Raw genomic sequence first — 22,762 nt, forward strand, 5'->3', positions numbered from 1 at the left:
AAACGGGCCGGCCTTTTCACAGCAATGGGCCTCTGTTGGGCCATGCCACGTGTCGGCGTATCATAGGAGCCTTCTGTCCAATGAGTGGATGATATCTGTCCCAACGGTGAGCCGACACGTGTTTCCTCCAGCCAATGATGATTTTACACATGGAAAATCCCCATTGGTCGGGGCTGTTAACGGGTTATCGGATCCAAAACCCGACCCAATAGCTTAACGGCGTTCCATTAGGGTGGATGCCAGTCACCCTTGACGAAAGCACTTCTATGACGCGCGATTTATCGTCATGGAAGTGGACACTTCCGTGATGACAATTTTGGTAATGTCATGGAACACTTCTACGACAGCACAGGTATGACTATCTTGATTTCGTCATAAATTTGTCATGGATGTACATGCATGACAAAAAACACGACCTGCTGTGACAAACACGTATCATCACGGAAGTGTATTTTTTTGTAGTGAATGTCCCTGGTAAAAATGAGGCCATGCCACTATTATAAGCCATGACAAGTTTAGCCAAATGTTTTTGCCTGTAATTGTTTGAGACTCTAACTATTTCCTCTGTACCTTTTTGTGCAAACAGGGATATCCAATTCACCTGGTTGCTGTTGTGACCTTTTGGTGCACTGCACAAAACTCTTCTTAAAAGAAGTGACTTTTGTGCTGTTTAACTGGAATGTCAGAATGGAACAGTTGGTTCATTTCGGTGGAACTGCACAAAGGGAGATCTGTGTTCCAATCCTCAACATCCATATTGGCGCCATAACCTTCCTTTAGGTAAAAATGATAATTAATGCATGTGTTCATCTCTATTTTCTAATTGCCATGAGAAAATAATGCTATTTTTTACTAGTACACTTGTACTCCCTCACTGACAAAGCCAATTCTGAATTAGAAGGCCAATCATGTACTTGGTTTCACCAACTTGTGAGGAGAAACAGAAACAGAGCATGAAGAGGAAGAAGAAGAAGAATAAACAGTGCCAAGGCGATCTTGCTGAAGCCAGAGGCCTCAGTCGAGGCCATTCAAGGGCTCCCACAATGACTACCTTACATGTGAGACGATCCTCCAGGGAGCCCTTCCACTTCTGCTGTCTCACTTAATTAATTAGGAGTACTTAAATACCACTAATTTATTACTGCCTAATTTTCCTGTTGGAGTTAAACAAATCTTTAGTAGGACCCTATGCTGAATCATGTACGTGTGTATGTTTGTCTATGGAGGTGAATCATGTGGTGGAGCAGGGAGGGAATATTATTAGTGTCATGACATAATAGTGCTATTGTTTGGCATGTCAATTTATTGCCATTGGTTCAATGAGGCAATGTTTTGCGTATTGTCCATCATGAATTTGATGCTACTGTTTGAGTAATATGCTAATGTCTTCCTATCCTTTATCACTAAGATAATGAAGGTTTCACCTTGTTCCTACTTGTGCAAACAGGGATCATGTTGTGCCAATCATACATTTTAGTGGAACTACACAAGACAATACAATGAACTGTATCCCAGCTAGTGCTTTAACTCTGCTGGAAGTTCTTGATAATCTTTCGATATAATCTCAGCACTGGTAAACAAGAGTGATTTCAACCATACATTTTAAGTGCACAAAAATATATACTATTGTGTGATTTCAATGAGTGCTTTATCATGTCTTATGGGACTACAGGAATAAGCTTTTTTTCTCAGGTTGGTACGGGCCTAAGGCCTTCATCCATATTAGTTTGCTGTCATCTCTATTTGTATCGTGCTATTGTCATGAGAAACTCCTTTATCTTTGCACGTTAAAGTTTTGCAACCTATGATAAATGGCAATGCTTTGAGTGTTGAGTTGAGCTAATTGGCACTGATTAAATAAACTAATACCTCTCTTTAAGAAAGACTACTATGTTGCTAACTTTACCCATTAAGATAATGAGGGTGCTTCTATTTGTTAGTGTATGTTTCATCAACTAGTCCCACTATTACAGTAATCTCACTCTCTCAATATATGTGCCAATAGGGATTCTCGATTTTGGTGGAACTGCACAAAAACTTTGGGTGCTTCATTGCCTCGACAGCTTCTGTACTTTACTATCAGTCGCTAATCTCTGCTTGCTTTCTTCCTTTGTTGTCAGTCGCTTGGCTTATCTCGGCTTCCAGTCAAAGGAAATAGTAATTGATATGCTACCTCACACAGGTTGGTACTGGTCTTTATCCTGATTATTGTGCCTGTCATATGTATTAGTAATTTGGTATTGTGCTACTGTTTGCCGATTTCATAAAGGAGTAATTTGGAGCCTGAACTTGCAGGCAAATCATTACATTGGGTGATTTCAGTAGAACTGCACAAAATGATCAGATGGACAGGTACTTATGCTACTTCTATGTACTCCAAAGTTCACTCAGACAAGCATCGATGTTGACAAGAAGTGCCTATATTCATTCAAGTATCAACCGGCGTCAACCAATTGTCAAACTCTAAGTATTAGGAGAGTGAACGCCAAAAATATTGCTGGGTGCATAGCCCAGAAAAACGCAGTCCAGTCTTTGGTCCCAAGTTGTGCCTTTTGGTTATGGCACATATGGTAGCGAACTATATGGCATGGAGTCTAAAGATTCCAGACAAGTTGGTTCACGCGTATATTCATCTGGCACTTAATTAGTCTGCACGCCAAGGATGCTCCATTTCAGTTGAACTGCACAAAAAAATTGGGTGGTTCATTTTCTCAACCGGCTCCTTTCTCGTATGCAATGTAGAATTTTGGCGAGATACTGGACCAAGATGAGCCAGTAAACTAGTTGGATGAAAGTAGTGGCCAAGTTGCTCAAACCTCCCTCGGCACGAGGCCACTATTTGAGGATAAACCTACAAGCAAAGTTCAGATTGTCTGTGCTGCCTCTTATGTACTCGAAAGTTTACTCGTAAAAGAACTAATTTTAGCAAGAAGTACCTCCGATTGAACACCATTTACCAGTCTGTACCCTAGGTAATTAAAGTTCATCCATGGATCATATTTGCTATGATCTCAATCATTTGGATGCATAAACATACTGAAAATGCGTATATCTGAATCTTTTGTGAATTATGTATGAATATTGTCGTGTGATCTATCAATCATTTGGATGCATAGATATGCTGAGCTTGTGTATATATGAATCTTTTGAGTTGTTGATAGTGAATGTTGGCTATGAATATGAACGTGTCTTGTGAACCTGAGTTTTATATGAATGTTTACCTTTTCTGTTGTATTTGTGTGTGAACTTGTTAGTATGCCTACTGTGGGGTATAAAACGCTGGTCTCTTATAAAAGTAGTGATGTGTCCAATTTATGTTTTCCCTTCTAACCGCATTATATATATATTTATATTATTACTATTATCGTATATTTTATAGAGACTTATATATACATTATAAAAACATCCCACGTGTTATTAACTTATAAAAGTAAATGTTTAACGGAAGTTGGCAAGGAAAATCCTGGTTGTTTTTTACTCACTGGCAAGGAAAATCCTGGTGATTGTGTACAAAAGCTTGCGAAGATTTTAAGGACCAATTTAATAATAACGCGCTCATTTTTATTTTGAGCAATAACTCGCTAATTTGTTCATTATATATATATATAATGCGCCTCTCCGGTTTATTCTTTGATATTAATTGCTCCTTCTAACATAACATTATATATATCAAGGAAGTGCAAATGGGCTGGGATTTCTTAGAAAATATAAATGGGCCTGATTGACGCGAAATTATTTGTTCACCCAGCCCAGCAAATGGACTGTACATTCTACAAAACATGGGTTAAATATATGCCACATTTTTGCAGGCTGACATGTGGGCCAATAGGTCGAAGCCTACCCAAGGCGTTGTTAACTTGGTCAACAAATGATTGTGTCATCCACAGCCATTGGATTTATATCCAACGGTCGGCATGCACCTTCAATCTCTCGTCTTCTTCCTCCAGCGTCGCCGGGACCGCCTGGTCCGGCCTCCGGCGGCTAGCGGCTCTGCTTAGCACGCATCGCTGCGAAGCGCTACCCCACCGCCGGCCAGGATATCCCTCCACCCCTCGACACCTCCTGTTATTCTCCACAGACTATAGCCCCACGCCGCAAGAGAACCAGTTATAACCCTTCTCCTCCTCTCAATCTGTGACTCCACTGTCGCGTTTTCCCATCTCCGAGTCATTCCCGTCCGAGGCCTCACCGTCGTCCACCGCATCGCTGCGCTCGGCGCGGTGTGGTCAACAAAGGAGAGTCATCGGAAGAGGACTGTACGTGGAGAGCCTGACGGCTAGGACCCACGAGGTCCATGGTCGCACGCAATGAAAGTTCCTCCTTTTTAAGCTGAAAAAAATGTTTCCTCCACCTAACAGCTGGGACCCACCGGTTGTATCTTCGCACGGAAGGAAGTGCCTCCTTGTTTTGCAAAAAAATTATTCATCCCGTTGACAGCTGGGACCCGTCAGATTTGGTGACTGACTTGTGGGCCTACTAAGCGGACGTGTACGCACGGCTTTGTCAACTTAATCAACAAATGATTCTAGCAGCTGGACCGTTGGAAGTTAATCCAACAGCCGTGCTCCTTCTTCAACCTCTGTTCTTGCTCCTGTATCCCATGGGCGGCACCGCGGCTGTGCTGTCGCGCACCCGAACCACTAAAGTTTCCCACTCCTCTCCATCTGCGACTCCACTACCCCGTCTTCCCCATCTCCGGGTTGTTCCAGTCTTGGTGCGCTCGGCACGGTGTGGTCAACGTGGTCAACAACCAAGAGTCATCGGAAGATGAATGTACGTGAGAGGCTGACAGTGGGGACGCACCACGCCCATGGACGCATGCATGCAACGGAACACGGCGAGGTCAACGTAGTCAAGGAACGACTTCCATCGGAAGTATACTGTACGTGGAGAGTCTCAGTTGGGTCCACGGCCGTAGCAAGTAGGTGCCTCCTTATTACGCAGAAAATAATGATTCCTCCAACTGATAGCAGGGACCCACTAGATGGGCCACCGTATTTTGTGAAAAAAATGTTTGCCCCCTGACTGCTGGGACCCACCTGACGGGCCACCGTATTTCATGAAAAAAATGTTCCCCCCGCTGTCAGCTCGGACCCATCGGAAGTGCCTCCTTATTAAGCAGAAAAAATGAATACTCCCCCTGCTAGTTGGGACCCACCTCGGTGGAACGCTGACTTGTGGGCCCACTAAGTTGACGAGGACGGAGGGCTTTGTCAATTTAGTCAATATGAACGATTCTAGCTGCAGTGACCGTACAATGTCCATCCAACGGCCATCGTGCTTCTTCAACCTCTGGTCTTCTTGCTCCAGCCGCCCAAAGCAGCGCCGATCATGCCGCCTGCTCCTGCCTCCCATGGCCGGCTGTGATATCGCGGAGGCCTCACGGCCCCCTACTACTCTCGCCGCTGGCCAGGCCATCCCTCCACTCACCGACACCCCTTGTTATTCTGCGGCGATGGCAGCCTCACATCGCAGCCAAACGAGTGAACCCTCATACTCCTCTATGCGTGGGCATCCACTGCCGCATCTTCCCCGGCTCCGCGTCGTCCCCTTCCTAGGCCTCACCATCGTCCACCGCCGTGGTGCTCTCGGCGTGGCATGGTCAATGTGGTCAACAACCGAATTCCATTGGAAGAGTACTGTACATGGAGAGGCTGACAGCTGGGTCCATGGCAGCCACAAGGAAGTGCCTCCTTATTATGCGGAAAATAATTATTCCTCCACCTAACAGCGGGGACTGTCGGTGTCAAGACCGGCGGATCTCGGGTAGGGGGCCCGAACTGTGCGTCTAGGCGGATGGTAAAAGGAGACAAGAGATACGATGTTTTTACCCAGGTTCGGGCCCTCTTGGTGGAGGTAAAACCCTACTCCTCCTTAATTAATATTGATGGTATGGGTAGTACAAGAGTTGATCTACCACGAGATCGGAGAGGCTAAACCCTAGAAGCTAGCCTATGGTATGATTGTTGTTCGTCCTACAGACTAAAACTCTCCGGTTTATATAGACACCGGAGAGGGCTAGGGTTACACAGAGTCGGTTACAATGGGAGGAGATCTTCATATCGCATCGCCAAGCTTGCCTTGCACGCCAAGGAAAGTACCTATCCGGACACGGGACGAAGTCTTCAATCTTGTATCTTCATAGTCCAGGAGTCCGGCCAAAGGTCATAGTCCGGCCATCCGGACACCCCCTAATCCAGGACTCCCTTAGTAGCCCCTGAACCTGGCTTCAATGACGACTAGTCCGGCGCGCAAATTGTCTTCGGTATTGCAAGGCGGGTTCCTCCTCCGAATACTTCATAGAAGATGTTGAACACAAGGATAGTGTTCGGCTCTGCAAAAATAAGTTCCACATACCACCGTAGAGAGAATAATTTCCGCAATAATCTAATCTGCTGACGTATTCCGCAGTGTGACATCATGCCACGGTCAAGCCTTTATTCGAATCGTTTTACTGTTCCACCTCGGCGTGTATAGCGAGGAGGTTTCCGTGGCATGTCTTGTCAAAGCAGAGATCGTGTCCCCTTATTCTAGGATTCTCATCAATACGGGCGTGGGTAACCCAACCGCGCCATTAACCGCAGCGGTTGGGGGATAAGCGAGTTTTATTAGGCCGGTGGGGGCTCGTAGTTTCGGCCGCCCATATAAGGGGATAAGATTCTACCCTTTCCATTTACGCCTTCTTCCTCCTTTGCCTACCCGTCCTTGCGCACTCGATCTCCAACGCCCAAGCCCGCACCTCCCACCTCAACCTTTTCCAATCAAGTCCGGAGCGGGAGGTAGATGGATGGCCTCCTCCGTCACGGAGGGGCAAATCAAAAAGCTGAGGAAGGCCGGATACTTGTCTGACGACATTGCGCACCGGCTTCCAGATGTGGGGCAGCTCATCCCCACCCCCAGGACCCATGAGAGGGTTGTTTTTCTTCCCCATTTCCTCCGCGGACTGGGTTTTCCTCTTCACCCATTCGTCCGGGGGCTCATGTTCTATTATGGCCTGGACTTCCACAATCTGGCCCCGAACTTCATCCTCAACATCTCGACATTCATTGTCGTGTGCGAGGCCTTCCTCCGTATCCAGCCTCATTTTGGCCTATGGCTGAAGATCTTCAGCATCAAGCCGAAGGTCGTGGGTGGCTGCCAATCGGAGTGCGGAGGCGCCATGGTGGGCAAGATAGCCAACGTTACATGGCTCGAGGGCGCCTTCGTAGAGACCATCAAAGGATGGCAATCAGGGTGGTTCTACATCACTGAGCCGCGTGACCCTGAGTGGGCAGAAGCCCCTGAATTCTGATCCGGCATCCCCACATGGCTCACATCTTGGAAAGAGACGACCTGTTGTGGGGTAATTCAGCAGAAGTGACCGGACTTCAAACCTGCATCAAGGACCTAATCGGCAGGAAGGTTAAACTTGTCACTGTGGTCTAGGTCATGCTCTTTCGCCGGATACTCCCGTGTCAACGACAGGCTTTTAACTTATGGGAGTTCGACCCGGCCCAGCACCACACTCTGTCCCGGCTCTTCGACACAAAGCATGAGGATGGCTGGAAGGTGCTATTCAAGGGCTCCGAGGTCTCCCCTCCCGTCACCGAGGATCGCGGATTGTGCGCCAAGCGCCAAGCCAGCACAGTGAGCTTAATTTTCTCATTATGGGGTTCTTGTTTTTCATAGATTGACTCTATGCAGGATCTAAACTCCCTTACCTTTGACAAGTCTGGCTGGAGAAGTCCGAGCGGGTTTGCTGTCCGGCTCCCTTACCAGAAGACCCAGCGGACGCCCGATTGACGGGGGTGCTGGTTCCGGCACCTCACGTGGTGCCGGAGAAGAAGGCCAAGAAGAAGGCCACGGGGACTCGAAAGAGCTCCCGGCGCTTGGTGGTGTCGGATTCCTCGTCCGACAACCCTGAAGCGCCCTCCGCCTCTAAAGACGAGGAGGAGGAAGAAGAAGAAGCCTCTCCCCCTCTGACGGGGGGAGGAAAGAAAAGAAAGGCCGCCCCAACTGGGGAGGCCGGAGGGTCCAAGAAGGGGAAGACCCTTCTCCCGGACTACGCCTCCGATGTCGAAGACGGCGGAGAGGAATGGCCATCCAGGGTCAAGCCCCTGGCAAAATCGTAAGTGTCCGGTTACCCGAATGACTTACGGCGCTCCTCTATTATTCAGTAATTTCTAACGCCGAATTTAATTATGCAGCCCGCCCAGAGCTCAGCTCGGCGATTCGTTGAGCGGCTCCCTGAATTCGTCGTATGTGAACAACGCTTCACTTCCGGCGGCCTACTCCCCTCTCCCTGCGGACGACGCCGAGGTGGGGTCCCGAAGGGGACCGAACCAGGAGGAGGTGGTCCTGGACGCGCCTCCCAGACTCCAGGCCCAAAGGGGGTAAACCTCCAGAGGGATCTAAGTCCGGCCCCGGGCCAGACACTACTCCGGAACCACCAACGGTTCCAGAGTCCGACAGGCGGCGCCTTCATAAGAAGGGCAAGCCTACGACGCTGGCGACCTCCGTCCATCCGGAGGCGCCGGACAATTTGCTGGAGGTGCTTAACGGCGCCTCCATCGACGAGGAACACCGCACTGTTATGAGTGCGGTGATTCAGAAGGTTCAGTCCGCCAAGAGCGGGCTGACAGAAGCCTGTACAAGTCTGTTAACAGGTTTTGAGGTATGGGTTCGAAACATATAAAAATGTTACCGCATAGACAGTAGCCCCTGATGCTCAGTTTGGCGTTCGGAAAGAAAAGCCGAGCTGAGGATCTAAAAAGATATACACAGGAGTCTAATATAAATATGTCAATATGGCAATGCAGGTTGCGCTGCTGACCTCTGCCGCACTGACTGCGGAGGTCAATGCATTGAAGGAAAGCCTCGTTTGGTCCGAGAACGAGCTCGGCCATGCCAAGAAGTAGCTCGAGGACAAGGAGGGTATGTAGTACCGCATGTAAATGTATATAGAAATACTTGGTTGCAAATAATGATAGGACCAACGTAAATGTTGCAGGGGCCACGGCTGAGGTGGCAACCCTGAAGGAGGCGGTCTCTAAGGCCTAAAGTAGTGCGGCCTTGGAGCGCACCGAGCGAGAGAAGTAGGAGGCGTGGGTGGCGGAGGTGCAGCAAGAGCTCCAGGCCCTCATGGAAAAACACGAGAGTTTGGAGCATGACTCAAAGACTCGAGAGTCGGAGCTCGCCTTGGCTCTTGAGAGTGCCAAAACCGCTAAGGCCGAAGCCCAGAAATCCCTCCAGGAGATCGAGGTGATGAAGAAGATAGCGGCGGGTAAGGCATTCTTTATGCAAAGCAAGAATATAAAAGTAAATTATCTGTTACTTACCCGGATCTGGAGCTCTCCAGGAGCGTTCGGCGATCTGCCCCGTAGTGTGTCTGATGCTGCTGCATTCTACCGAGCCGAGGAGGGGATCTCGACGGAAAAGGTGTTCTGGTCTCAGTATGCTGAGGCCGAACATCCGGTGCCCCTGAGCGACCAGCTGAAGCAGCTGGTCGACCTACACAAGGTGGCCGAACAGGCCATGAAGGGCCTCATAGTTCGGCTGTGGCCTGGAGAGGGCATGCCTGGGAGCTACTTAGGTCTGGTGCGGCGGCTGGTGGACGCGTGTCCATGGATTGAAGTCATCAAGCGCTCCGTCTGTATTGAAGGTGCCCGTCGGGCCCTTGCCCGTGCTAAAGTGCACTGGGGCAAGCTGGACGCGGAAAAGCTTTTGACGGACGCGCTACCGTCGGGCAAGGAGTATCGCAGGCCCGAGATGTATTATAAGGGCGTCCTGAAGGGTGCCCGCCTTATAGCGGATGAGTGCTCCAAAGATGTAATTTTTAGTAGACTCGCATTTGTTATCCTGTACGCTGAAAACTTTGTTTATGTGCGTTAAGCAAAGCTTGTTAATTTAAACGCGGCCGTTTATCAAATCTGAGAGATGCAAGTCGTCGGCTTTTACCCCCATGCCACGAGTGCTGGGGTGTTCAGGATAAACTTGAGCGCTCTTGTTCCCATTCTTTGGTCCATCTAGGGAGGCGCTCAGCACAACGAACCAGGCCGTCGGACTTATAATGCTTTATCACTCTCACTTAGCCATAGAATTCTATAATTTTAAATTTCGGCGAAGCCCCTAGTATTCGGAAGACCGAGTTCGGGGCGCTATCCACGCCTAGGCCAGATAAATCCGGCTCCTCACTCTAAGCGGCATAAGTCTTTAAGGACTCAAAAAACCTCACGAACAGTGACCGGTCTCTTGCACTATCATGACGGTCAGTTTTAGCTTTCTCTACTGAGGTGTTAACCCAGCTCAACTGGGGCACAATCGCAGTAGTTCTCCCAGCGCTACCTTAGCCAACATTGCGGAACGTAAGGTACCAAAACATGGGAGCCGGGCAAACCCAACTATTGACCCAAGACATGATTCGGAGCCGATGCATATAATGCTATAAGTTCGGGGTACCGCACTCAGCAGAGTGCTCGGTCTTCTCACACCATGTTATGGGGTACTTAAGCCCCTGGTGTATTGGCCGTACCAAATTGTACGGTTGCGCAATGTCATGACTGAACATATATGTATAAAAATAGATGAATACAATAAAAGATAAGAGCTATGTCTTATTTTTATTAAAAATGGCTGCTATGAAAGCAGAAGGATACAAATAGTGCGATAAGCAAGAGATGGGATTATTTGACATGTCCCCCTCCAGGGGCAAGCTGCGGAACTTTAAGTAAAAACAGGTATTTAACTCGTTATAGAGGCCACCTGGACATTCGACGCGGCTTGTTCTCGCCCTGGCTGTTGCATCGTGTGTTCGGCGAGTGTATTGCCGGACAGGCCTTCCGGATAGGTGGGTCCTGAAAGTATAAAAATAAAAAAGAAAACGGCGGAATAGGGAGCCCCTAAGTGCGGTTGAGCCGCACTCTGGGCGTGCCGTAGTTGTGCCCCTCCCCTTGTGCCCATGGTATTTGCAAAGCGTAATTATGTACGTGTGGTACAGATAGCACCATCTGGCGAGGGCTGGGGGTGGGGCCGCACTGCTATGCTTGCTCGGATCGTGCCAGCCAGCTCTGCTGTAGATTGCTTCGGGCGCGCTTGACGTTGTCCGGACGTTTAACACCCGGATTGAAGAGTTTCCTTGAGAGGCTGCTCTGTACTTCCGCCACCAGGGCCGCTGTGTGCTCCTCCGTTCGGAGAGAGCGTTCGGTGTTTCCATTTACCGTGATGACTCCACGAGGGCCTGGCATTTTGAGCTTGAGATATGTGTAGTGCAGCACCGCATTGAATTTTGCAAATGCGGTTCGTCCGAGCAGGGCGTGATAGCCACTGCGGAATGGGACTATGTCGAAGATTAACTCCTCGCTTCGGAAATTATCCGGGGATCCGAAGACCACTTCGAGTGTAACCGAGCCTGTACAGCTGGCTTCTACACCTGGTATGACGCCTTTAAAGGTTATCTTTGTGGGTTTAGTCCTTGAGGGATCTATACCCATTTTTCGCATTGTATCCTGATAAAGCAGGTTTAGGCTACTGCCGTTGTCCATGAGGACTCTGGTGAGGTGAAATCCGTCAATGATTGGGTCTAGGACCAATGCAGCTAATCAGCCGTGACGGATGCTACTGGGGTGGTCCCTTCGATCAAAGGTGACCGGGCAGGAGGACCATGGGTTGAACTTTGGGGCGACTGGCTCCAACGCATAGACATCCTTGAGAGCACGCTTCCGCTCCCTTTTCGGGATGTGGGTTGCGTATATCATGTTCATCGTCCGCACTTGCGGGGGGAATCCCTTCTGTCCTTTGTTGTTTGGCGGCCGGGTCTCCTCCTCGTCATCGCTACGCAGCCCCTTGTCTCTGGTTTCGGCACTTAACTTGCCTTCCTGCTTGAACACCCAACAATCCCTATTTGTGTGGTTCGCTGGTTGTTCGGGGGTGCCGTGTATCTGGCACGAGCGATCGAGTCTCCGTTCTAAGTTGGATGGGCCCGGAGGGTTTCTTTTGAATGGCTTCTTCCGCTGACCGGGTTTAGAGCCTCTGAATCCGACATTTACTGTCGTATCCTCAGCATTGTCGCCGTTAATGCGGCGCTTGTGCTTGTTGCGACGTGACCTGCCATTGTTGTCCTTAGTATCCGAATTGCCAGGGCTCTTGGTTATGTTATTGCTACGAGCTAGCCAGCTGTCTTCGCCCGCGCAAAAGCGGGTCATGAGTGTCATGAGGGCTGCCATAGATTTCGGCTTTTCCTGTCCTAGGTGTCGGGCGAGCCACTCGTCTCGGATGTTGTGCCTGAAGGCTGCAAGGGCCTCGGTGTCCGGACATTCGACTATTTGATTTTTCTTGGTTAGGAACCGTGTCCAAAATTGCCTGATCGATTCCTCTGGCTGCTGGATTATGTGGCTTAGGTCATCGGCGTCTGGTGGCCGCACGTAAGTGCCCTGGAAGTTGTCAAGGAATGCGGATTCCAGGTCCTCCCAGCAACTAATTGACTCTGCTGGCAGGCTGTTAAGCCAATGTCGAGCTGGTCCTTTAAGCTTGAGCGGGAGGTATTTGATGGCGTGTAGATAATCACCACAGGCCATGTGGATATGAAGGAGATAATCCTCGATCCATACCGCGGGATCAGTTGTGCCATCGTATGATTCGATGTTTACGGGCTTAAAACCCTCGGGGATTTGATGATCTATTACTTCGTCTGTGAAGCATAGTGGGTGTGCGGCGCCCCTGTACTAGGCTATATCACGACACAGCTCGGATGAGCTTGGTCTGTTGTATTCGGCCTGGCCGTATTTATCATATACGGTGTGATGGTTATCGTCACGTGATGTGGGGCGCCCATGCGATCCGTAGATCGATCTTGTTTGCCTTTCCTTATCCTCCAATATCTCTCGCAGGTCTGTTGCGTTTCCCCGTGCCCTGGTACTCTTAGAGCGGCGCCGGGGTGCGGCTTGGATTGAGGGCCGAAAGGCCTCTCTGTCGCGGCCACGGGGTGGCTGATCGGGCGCATCGTACGCTGGTGATGTAGGTTTAGTTGCTTCCTCCTCTAGTTGGGGTAGCATCCTGCGATTTGGGTAACTCTTGGAGGGGCATTCGAGTTTATACTCTTCGGCTGCCAGGACTTCGATCCATCTGTCGGCTAGCAGATCTTGGTCAGCTCTAAGCAGCTGCTATTTTTTCTTGAGGCTGCTCTCCATGGCCATAAGCTTGCGTTTGAAACTCTCTTGTTCGACGGGATCCTCTGGCACGATGAATTCATCGTCGTCGAGGCTTGCCTCGTCTTCGGAGGGAGGCATATAATTGTCGTCCTCGACCTCTCTGTTTGCCGCTCTCTCATGAGGGCTGGCTCCTTCGTTCTCCCGCGCTGAATCTTGCTGGAGGGGGTTGTCTTCGGCACTGTCCGGGGTGTTGACGTCTCCGGTGCCGGATTCGCCGTTCTTGCTTTGGCGGGATTTAGAGTGGCGCCACTGACGTCGGCGCTTGGGTTGCTTCTTGGAGGGGTCATCCTCCGCTTTTTCATTGCCATCCCCTGCTTTGGGGGTGTCCACCATGTATATGTCATATGACGAGGTGGCCTTCCAGTGCCCTATAGGTGCTGGTTCTTGGTCGTCTCCTTCATCAGCGTCCATACCGTTGATGTCTTTGGAGTCAAAGTCCAGCATGTCGATTAGATCGTCGACAGTGGCTACAAAGTGGGTGGTGGGTGGGTTTCGAATTTCTTCGTCGTCCGCATCCCAACCCTGCTGACCATAGTCCGGCTAGGGCTCTCCTGACAAAGAGAGAGACTTTAGTGAATCCAGGATGTCGCCAAAGGGCGAGTGCTGAAATACGTCCGTGGCGGTGAGATCCATGATTGGAGCCCAATCGGGTTCGATCGGAAGGGGTGCGGGATATTCGGAGTCCAGAACGGAGTCCGGCACCTTGGAGTCATGGGCCTTGCAAAGGACTAGGCTGGTATTTGGCTCTATCACCGTAGAGATTGCGGAGCCTGGGGCGGTGTCCAACTGTCTGTCCCCGGCTAGCGCAGTCGGCTCCGAGCTAATGGTCCGAGCGGACACCTGACCGACACTCTGGGTGCTGTCCGGCGGCAGAGCTAGATCATGCCCATCGAGACAGCGCGACACGCTTGGCCGTGGCTCGAATCCATCAAAGATCAAGTCCCCGCGGATGTCGGCCGTGTAGTTTAAGCTTCCAAACCTGACCTGATGGCTAGGGGCGTAGCTTTAGATCTGCTCCAGATGGCCACGCGAGTTGCCCCGCAGTGCGAAGCCGCCGAATATGAAGATCTGTCTGGGGAGAAAAGTCTCACCCTGGACCGCGTCGTGGTTGACGATCAAAGAAGCCATCGGGCCTAAAGGCGACGACACAGAGGAACTCTCGATGAAAGCACCAATGTTGGTGTCAAAACTGGCGGATCTCGGGTAGGGGGTCCCGAACTGTGCGTCTAGGCGGATGGTAACAAGAGACAAGGGACACGATGTTTTTACCCAGGTTTGGGCCCTCTCAGTGGAGGTAAAACCCTACTCCTGCTTGATTAATATTGATGATATGGGTAGTACAAGAGTTGATCTACCACGAGAACGGAGAGGCTAAACCCTAGAAGCTAGCCTATGGTATGATTGTTGTTCGTCCTACGGACTAAAACTCTCCGGTTTATATAGACACCGGAGAGGGCTAGGGTTACACAGAGTCGGTTACAATGGGAGGAGATCTTCATATCGCATCGCCAAGCTTGCCTTCCACGCCAAGGAAAGTCCCTATCCGGACACGGGACGAAGTCTTCAATCTTGTATCTTCATAGTCTGGGAGTCCAGCCAAAGGTCATAGTCCGGCCATCCGGACACCCCCTAATCCAGGACTCCCTCAGGGACCCACCGGATGAGCCACCAATATTTTGCAAAAAAAACTTTTCCCCCTGACTGCTGGGACCCACTGGACGGGCCACCGTATTTCGCGAAAAAACTTCCCCCCGCTGTCAGCTCGGACCCACCGGAAGTGCCTCCTAATTATGCACAAAAAAATGAATACTCCCCCGGCTACCTGGGACCCACCTTGGTGGGAGGCTGACTGGTGGGCCTACTAAGTTGACGGGGACGAAGGGCTTCGTCAACTTAGTCAATATGAACGATTCTAGCTCCAGTGACTGTACGATGTCCATCCAATGGCCGTAGTGCTTCTTCAACCTCTGGTCTTCTTGCTCCAGCCGCCCAAAGCAGCGCCAGTCGTGCCGCATGCGCCTGCCTCTCGTGGCCAGCTGTGCTACCGTGAAGGCCTCACCGCCCCTACTATTCCCACCGGTGGCCAGGCCTTGCGGCGACGGCAGCCTCACACCGTAGCCGAACCAGTGAACCCTCATACTCCTCTCCATGCGGGCATCCACTGCCGTGTCTTCCCCGGCTCCGCGTCGCCCCTTCCTAGGCCTCGCCGTCATCCACCGTCGTGGTGCTCTCCGCATGGCGTGGTCAATATGGTCAAGGAACGACTTCCATCGGAAGAGTACTATACGTGGAGAGGCTGACAGCTAGGTCCACGGCCACAGCCCAGTTTTTTTTTTGATTTGCCAAATAAGTTGCTTTGTCAGGCCTGTTGGGCTGCAAAACTTTCAAGACGAGGAGAGCTTTCATTCGGCTGGCCAGAAAATGGCCCATCAGTAATGAGAAATGGGCTATACATTTTTAAAACACATCAAACTGGCAATTAGTTTCAAATATCTTTTTTTTCATTTTGAGATTTTAAATTACATTAATTTTTATGCATGGAGAATTTGTTGTATTTTATATTGATATACATTTATTTTTAAAATCAGTTTGAATGTGAGTCAAAATTTCGGGATTAAAAACAGTTCGGACCGCACCGAAGTATGCAAAATTTCATATAATTTTTTAACCGTGGCCACAGTATGGGCTGTAATGCTAACAAAAAGAATATGGGCTAAAAAAAACCTTAAGAATTGGCAAATGGGCTGTAAATTATTAGAAATAATAGCGGATGTGCTATATGCTGTTTTCCACAGATTTGAGGCTTTCGTAAAAAAAGGTTGACGCACAAGCAGTGACTGTTGAATGTCCATCCAACGACCGTCGTGCTTCTTCAATCTCAGCTCTTCCTACTCTAGCCGCTCAAACAAGCACTGGCGGGACTACCTGCTCCCTCCTCCCTGTGGCCGGTTGTGCTGCCGCGCAGGCCTCACCGCCCCATCGTACTCCCATCGCTGGCCTAGCCATCCCTCTACTCACCCACACCTGCTGTTATTCTCCGGCAATGGCAGACAAACCAGTAAATCGTCGTACAGTCGTACTCCCCTCCGCATGGGAAACAACTGCCGAATCTTCCCTGCCTCCGTGTCGTTCCCTTCCTAGGCCTCGCCGTCGTCCACCTCCCTGGTGCTCTCGGCATGGCCTGGTCAACATGGTCAACGACCGACATGCATCTGAAGTGGACTGTACGTGGAGAGGCTGACAGCTGGGTCCACGGCCGCACGCAAGGAAATGCCTCCTTATTACATGCAAAATAATGATTCCTCCACCTGACATCTGGGACCCACTGAAAGGGCCTCTATATTTCACAAAAAAACGTTACCACCGCTGACAGCTTGGACCCACCCGCTATATCTTCGCACGCAAGGAAGTGCCTCCTTATTACGCAAAAAAATGAATACTCCCCCTGCTAGCTGGGATCCAGTATAGTGGCAGGCTGACTTGTGGGCCTACTAAGTTGACGGGGATGGAGGGCTTTGTCAACTTAGTCAATACTACAGTGACCGTACGATGTCCATCCAATGGCCGTAGTGCTTCTTCAACCTCTGGTCTTCATTCTCCAGCTGCCCAAAGCAGCGCCGGTCGTGCCGCATGCTCCTGCCTCCCGTGGCCGGCTGTGATAACGCGGAGGCCTCACCGCCCCCTACTACTCCCACCGCTAGCCAGGCCATCCGTCTACTCGCCCACACCCCCTGTTATTCTGGGGCGACGACAGCCTCACACCGCAGCCGAACCAGTGAACCCTCGTACTGCTCTTCGCATGGGCATCCACTGATGCGTCTTCCCCGGCTCCATGTCGTCCCCTTCCTAGGCCTTGCCATCGTCCACCACCATGGTGCTCTCGCCGCGGCATGGTCAATGTGGTCAACGACCGACTTCCATCGGAAGAGTACTGTGCGTGGAGAGGCTGACAGCTAGGTCCATGGTGGCCGCAAGGAAGTGCCTCCTTATTACGCGCAAAATAATTATTCCTCCACCTGACAGCTGGGACCCACCGGATGGGCCACCGTATTTCATGAAAAAATGTTTCTCCCCTGACTGCTAGGACCCACCAGCTACACCTTCACACGCAAGGAAGTGCGTCCGGGCAAAAAAAATATTTGCCCCCCTGACTGCTGGGACCCACCAGCTACATCTTCGCACGCAAGGAAGTGCGTCCGGGCAAAAAAAGATTCGCCCCTGACTGCTGGGACCCACCAGCTACATCTTCGCACGCAAGGAAGTGCGTCCGGGAAAAAAATAAAAAATCGATTCGCCCCCTGACTGCTGGGACCCACCAGCGACATGTTCGCACGCAAGGACATGCCAGACAGTCGGGACACACCTGGTCGAAGTGTATGTAGCATTGTCATTCTGGTCGTGAACGTGTACGTACATATATACTGGTGGATGTAGAGGCGTGCATGTGTCGTAGTAGAGGCGTTCACGTAGCATGTACACGTACGTACAGCGGCCAGGGTGCAAGAAAGAAAATACGGCCACGTATGTGTACATACGGGCGGGGTCTCGAACACCTACTCGCGCATACGTATGGCGAGGGCTCGTGTACATGGCTGGGTCAGAACGGAGAAAGAGTGTCGTTGTCATGTTCATGGGGAGGCAACGGAATGCGTCGTGTTCATGGGGAGGCAACGGAATGCGTTGTGTTCATCGGGAGGCAACGGAACGCGTGGGAACCAACCGGCTGGGTCGGAACGGAATGTGTGGTCGTGTTCATTGGGAGGGCTTGACGGAATAGGCGATGGAAACGAGGCCTGGCGTACCGTAGAACAGAGGAAACGGACCTCCTACGGTCAAAACGGGGGTCCTGTTGATCGGGAGGAGTGTGGCGTACCGCAAAACGGAGGAAACGGACCTCCTACGGTCAAAACGGGGGTCCTGTTGATCGGGAGGGGTGTAGCATACCGCAAAACAGAGGAAACGGACCTCCTATGGTCGAAACGAGGGTCCTGTTGATCGAGAGGGGTGTGGCGTACCGCAAACGGACAAAATGGACTTGTGTTGGAGCGCTACAGTCGAAACGGGGGTCCTGTTCATCGGGAGGGGTGTGGCGTACCGCAAAACAGGACTCCACGGGATAATGTTCATCTCCACCGTCGACCTCCTCTAGCCTCCACGGTCTACCATCGACCTCCTCCAGCCTCCACGGGCTCCTGTTCATCCAGCCTCCACCGCACGCTACTCCACTGGCTACTATTCAACCACCCCTCCGCGGGCACCCCTCCACTGTCTACTGTTCATCCAGCCCTCCACCACACCACGGGGTCCTGTTCATCCAGATGCAACGCCACTGCTCCTTGTTCATCCAACCCCCCCACCCCCGCAACTCTCACTGTTCATCCAATTGATCGGCTTCAGTTAGCAGCAATAGCAAAGGAATCGCTCGATCGGGTTCAGTTAACAGCCATCGATCGATCGCTCGGGTTCAGTAACACGGAGCCTGCAGTGCAATCGCTCGGGTTCAGTTAGAGCCCAACGCCTCGCTCGGGTTCAGTTAGAGCCAACGCCTCGCACACAAGCGCGTACGTGTACGAGAGAAATGCGCATCGCTCGGCCCCCGACCTCCCACCGTAACCGGGAACTCCCCGAAATTTTCCTCGCCCTCGCTTCTACCATTGTTTTTTCCGTCATGGGCGGCCCAAAGAATGTCATGCAGCTGCTTCTCCGGCCCGCCCAGGATGAAAAGCCCATTTTCTGTCATGATTTTTTGTCATAGAAGTAGGAGCCCACCACATCTATTATGATACCGGGTTTTGTCACAATTATCGTCATAGAAGTGTCATATGTATGATAGAACAAAAAATTTGTTCGGCCCAAAATGTCACAGATGTGTCTTTTTTTGTAGTGACAAGACCCGCACGCCTCTGAAGAACAAAGTGAAGGCCCTCAACCAAGTGAACAAGATCATGGGCAAGATCAATCTCAAGATGGTGGGGAACTACCAAGTGATGCCCAAGGTCAAGTTCTCCCTCCCGAGCAAGTTCAAGATGAAGAGCAAGCTCAAGATCAAGTACAAGCTCATGACGACACTCAAGATGATCAAGTTTCCGCTCCTCAACTATCTCTTGAGGAGGAATTGGAGCGTCGTGCCGCCGAGATTTCTTCCAAGCTCACTACCAAAGATCATCTTATGAAGAATGTGCTTGGAAGTTTGAGAAAAGGGGTAAGCACTAGTAGAAAATTAGCAAACTATTGTGAACATCACGTGTTTGTTCCTCGTGTTGAAACCCAAAAGGTCTATGAGGCGCTTGAGGATTCGGATTGGCTCAATGCTATCCATGAAGAACTCAACAACTTCGAGCACAAAAAGGCGTGGAGATTGGTGCCAAGGCCTACGGGGAACCATAATGTCATTGGAACCAAGTGGATATTCAAGAACAAGCAAGATGCTCATGGAATTATCGTTTGCAACAAGGCTCGTTTGGTAGCACAAGGCTACTCCCAAGTCAAGGGTATCGACTACGGTGAAACCTTTGCTCCCGTTGCTCGCTTTGAATCTATTCGTTTGTTGATTGCTTATGCTTCTCATCATAACTTCAAGTTGCAACAAATGGACGTGAAGAGTGCTTTTCTTAATGGTCTTATTAATGAGTTGGTGTATGTCAAACAACCCCCGGGGTGTGAGGATCCCGAGTTCCCCAATCATGTGTACCAACTCGATAAGGCACTCTATGGCCTTAAACAAGCCCCGCGTGCGTGGTATGAGCACCTTACCGAGTTGTTGCAAGATCATGGGTTTGAAATTGGGAAAACCGACCCCACTCTTTTTACTAAGAAGGTCAAAGGGGAGTTGTTTGTATGCAAACTATATGTTGATGATATTATCTTTGGTTCCCCTAACAAAGGTTTCAATGTGGAATTTGCCGCTCTCATGACCTCAAAGTTCAAGATGTGCATGATGGGAGAGTTAAAGTTCTTTCTCGAGTTTGAAATCAAGCAAAGAAGAGAAGGAACCTTCATCAACCAATCCAAATACACTCAAGACATGCTCAAGAGATTCAAGCTAAGTGATGTCAAGCCGGCTTCCACTCCAATGCAGTGGATCAAAAGGTATATCGTTCCATGATTGGCTCCTTGCTTTACCTTTGTGCATCTAGACCATATATCATGTTGAGTGTGGGAATTTGTGCACGGTTTCAAGCCGCACCTAAGGAAAGCCACTATGTGGCGGTTAAGCGAATCTTTCGTTATTTGGCTCATACCCCAAACTATGGCTTATGGTACCCAAGAGGAGCCAACTTCAACCTTTTGGGATATTCAGACTTGGATTGGGAGGGAGACAGAGTGGATAGGAAGTCAACCTCCAGAGGGTGCCAATTTCTTGGTTGCTCTTTGGCGAGTTGGTCTTCGAAGCAAAGTTGCGTGTATCTCTCTTTCACCGAAGCAGAGAATGTGGTCGTCGGTAGTTGTTGTGCTCAACTTCTATGGATGAGGCAAACTTTACAGGATTACGGTGTCACTTGTGACAAAGTGCCTCCTTTGTGTGACAACGAAAGTGCCATCGAGATCTCTCTCAACCCGGTGCAACACTTCAAGACGAAGCAGATTGATATTCGGTATCACTTCATCCGGGATCACATTAGGCGAGGGGAGATCCAGCTCAAATATGTCAACACTCATGATAACCTTGCAGATATTTTCACGAAGCCCTTGGATGAAGCAAGATTTCGCGTGTTAAGGCATGAGCTAAATATCATTAATTCGAGCAATGTGGCTTGAACCCTTGCACATCCCACCATACTCATCTTGATATCTTGTTTAGGTCTAGGCATGGACATAGGGGGAGTGTTGTTCTATCAATGAACTCTCCTCCCCCCCCCCCCATTATGCATAAATTGATCAACTCTTTCACATTAGCCATTCTTGATGGTACTTGTGCTTCAAAGACGAGTTTTGGTCATGGGCCCAAGGAGAATTCTTCGTGGTGCCATACCAATTGACTCAAACATAGGTGGCTTCAGCCACCGCCCTCTCCTCTAGAGAGGTTTTGGTTCATGCTTGTTCCTCATTATCTTTTGCCTTGTTGTTGTGTCGTGTTTGTGTTTGAGCTGCCTCGTGGGTGTGCTCGTTTGCGTGTCTGGTCGCTTGAAGGTTGCTTTGCAAAGGTCGTGTTTCTCTGTTTTGTCGAAACATGCACTTTCTTGGGTTCACGGTACTACTGTGGCAAGCCACGGTACTACCGCATGATATGGGTTGCCCTGTGCGCACACAGGTGCACCCGCAACACGGTACTACCGCTTCCATCGCGGTAGTAATTTTTTACTGCCGCTGGAAAAGCGGTACTACCGCCATGTGTGCGGTACTTCTGCCCGGGCGGTACTACTGCGATGACCCACGGTACTACCACGCCGTCGTGAGCGAGTGGGGGTCAAGAGCGGGCAGGGGGAGTTCCAACTCCCCCATACCCATTCAACTCGTTTTCCCCACTTCGTCTCTCTCTCTTTCCCAAGAACGGTGCCAGAGGACCTCGCCAGATCTTCGTCTCCAACCGCTCTCCTCGCATTTCGACCGATGTGATCGATCCCCACCTTGCCCTCTTGCCATGGAACAAGGTTTCTCCCCTAGTCCTTCTCTCTTTGCCTTGTAGTTTTGCTTCTAGGTTTTGGGGAGATGCATGTTGTTCTTCAAATTTTTGGCTAAGTCATTGCAAGAGGAGGGTGTGGGATAGTGCTATTGCTGTAGAGATGTTATTTGGTATGTTGCAACACGGTAATTTTGATCAATCGTAGTAGCGATCCAATTTTGCGGATGTGCCTAGATCCGTTCTTTCCAGATTTAAATACATGCAGTACTACCACACCTCCCATGCGGTACTACCGCTCTGGCTAGATCCACCTTGTACGGTACTACCGCTCCTCTAGAGCAGTACTACCGCTCGGCACGCGGAAGTAAAAAATTTACTTCCGCTCTAGGCATGGTACTACCGTGCCATCCTGGCACAGTACTACCGCGGCTAGAGCAGGTGTAAATTTTTACGTCCGCCTCGTGGTGAGGTACTACCATTGACATCTAAGCTACCTTGTTGTGACTACCCAATCTTATTTCTACTTGTTTCACTTGTTTTGGCCTTGGTTTTTGCAATGACCCTTCTCGTTCTTCTCGTGTATTTTTTGTTGTGTGTCATAGATGGTGGTTCCAATGTCCGTCGCTCGAATCCTAGCCGCGACACGAGCGCTAAGCGGCTCCACAATCAAGAAGCACTAGAGGGCTCCAATGCCCAACAATGCAATGTCAAGAAGACCGCCAACAAGATCAAGGAGACGACTTTTGGCATGGACGAGATGCCTCAGTACGAGTTCATCATTCGAAGGAGGATTAAACCCTATGTGAACCCTCGTGAGAATGTCAGAGGAAATGAGTTATTCTGGACCAAGCAGCAGAATCTCATCTACATTGATGTGATCAAGTCCAAGCACAACATCTATGTTCCAATGCAGTGGATTGATACGGCTCATCTGAGGAAGGACCGGGCTTACTTTGGTGAAGCACTGGACTTGGTGGAGCAGTTTGGCATTGAAGACTTCAAAACGTTCCACATG

This window comes from Triticum dicoccoides, chromosome 7B, assembly GCF_002162155.2.
Source record: "Triticum dicoccoides isolate Atlit2015 ecotype Zavitan chromosome 7B, WEW_v2.0, whole genome shotgun sequence".
NCBI classification, from domain to species: Eukaryota; Viridiplantae; Streptophyta; class Magnoliopsida; order Poales; family Poaceae; genus Triticum; species Triticum dicoccoides.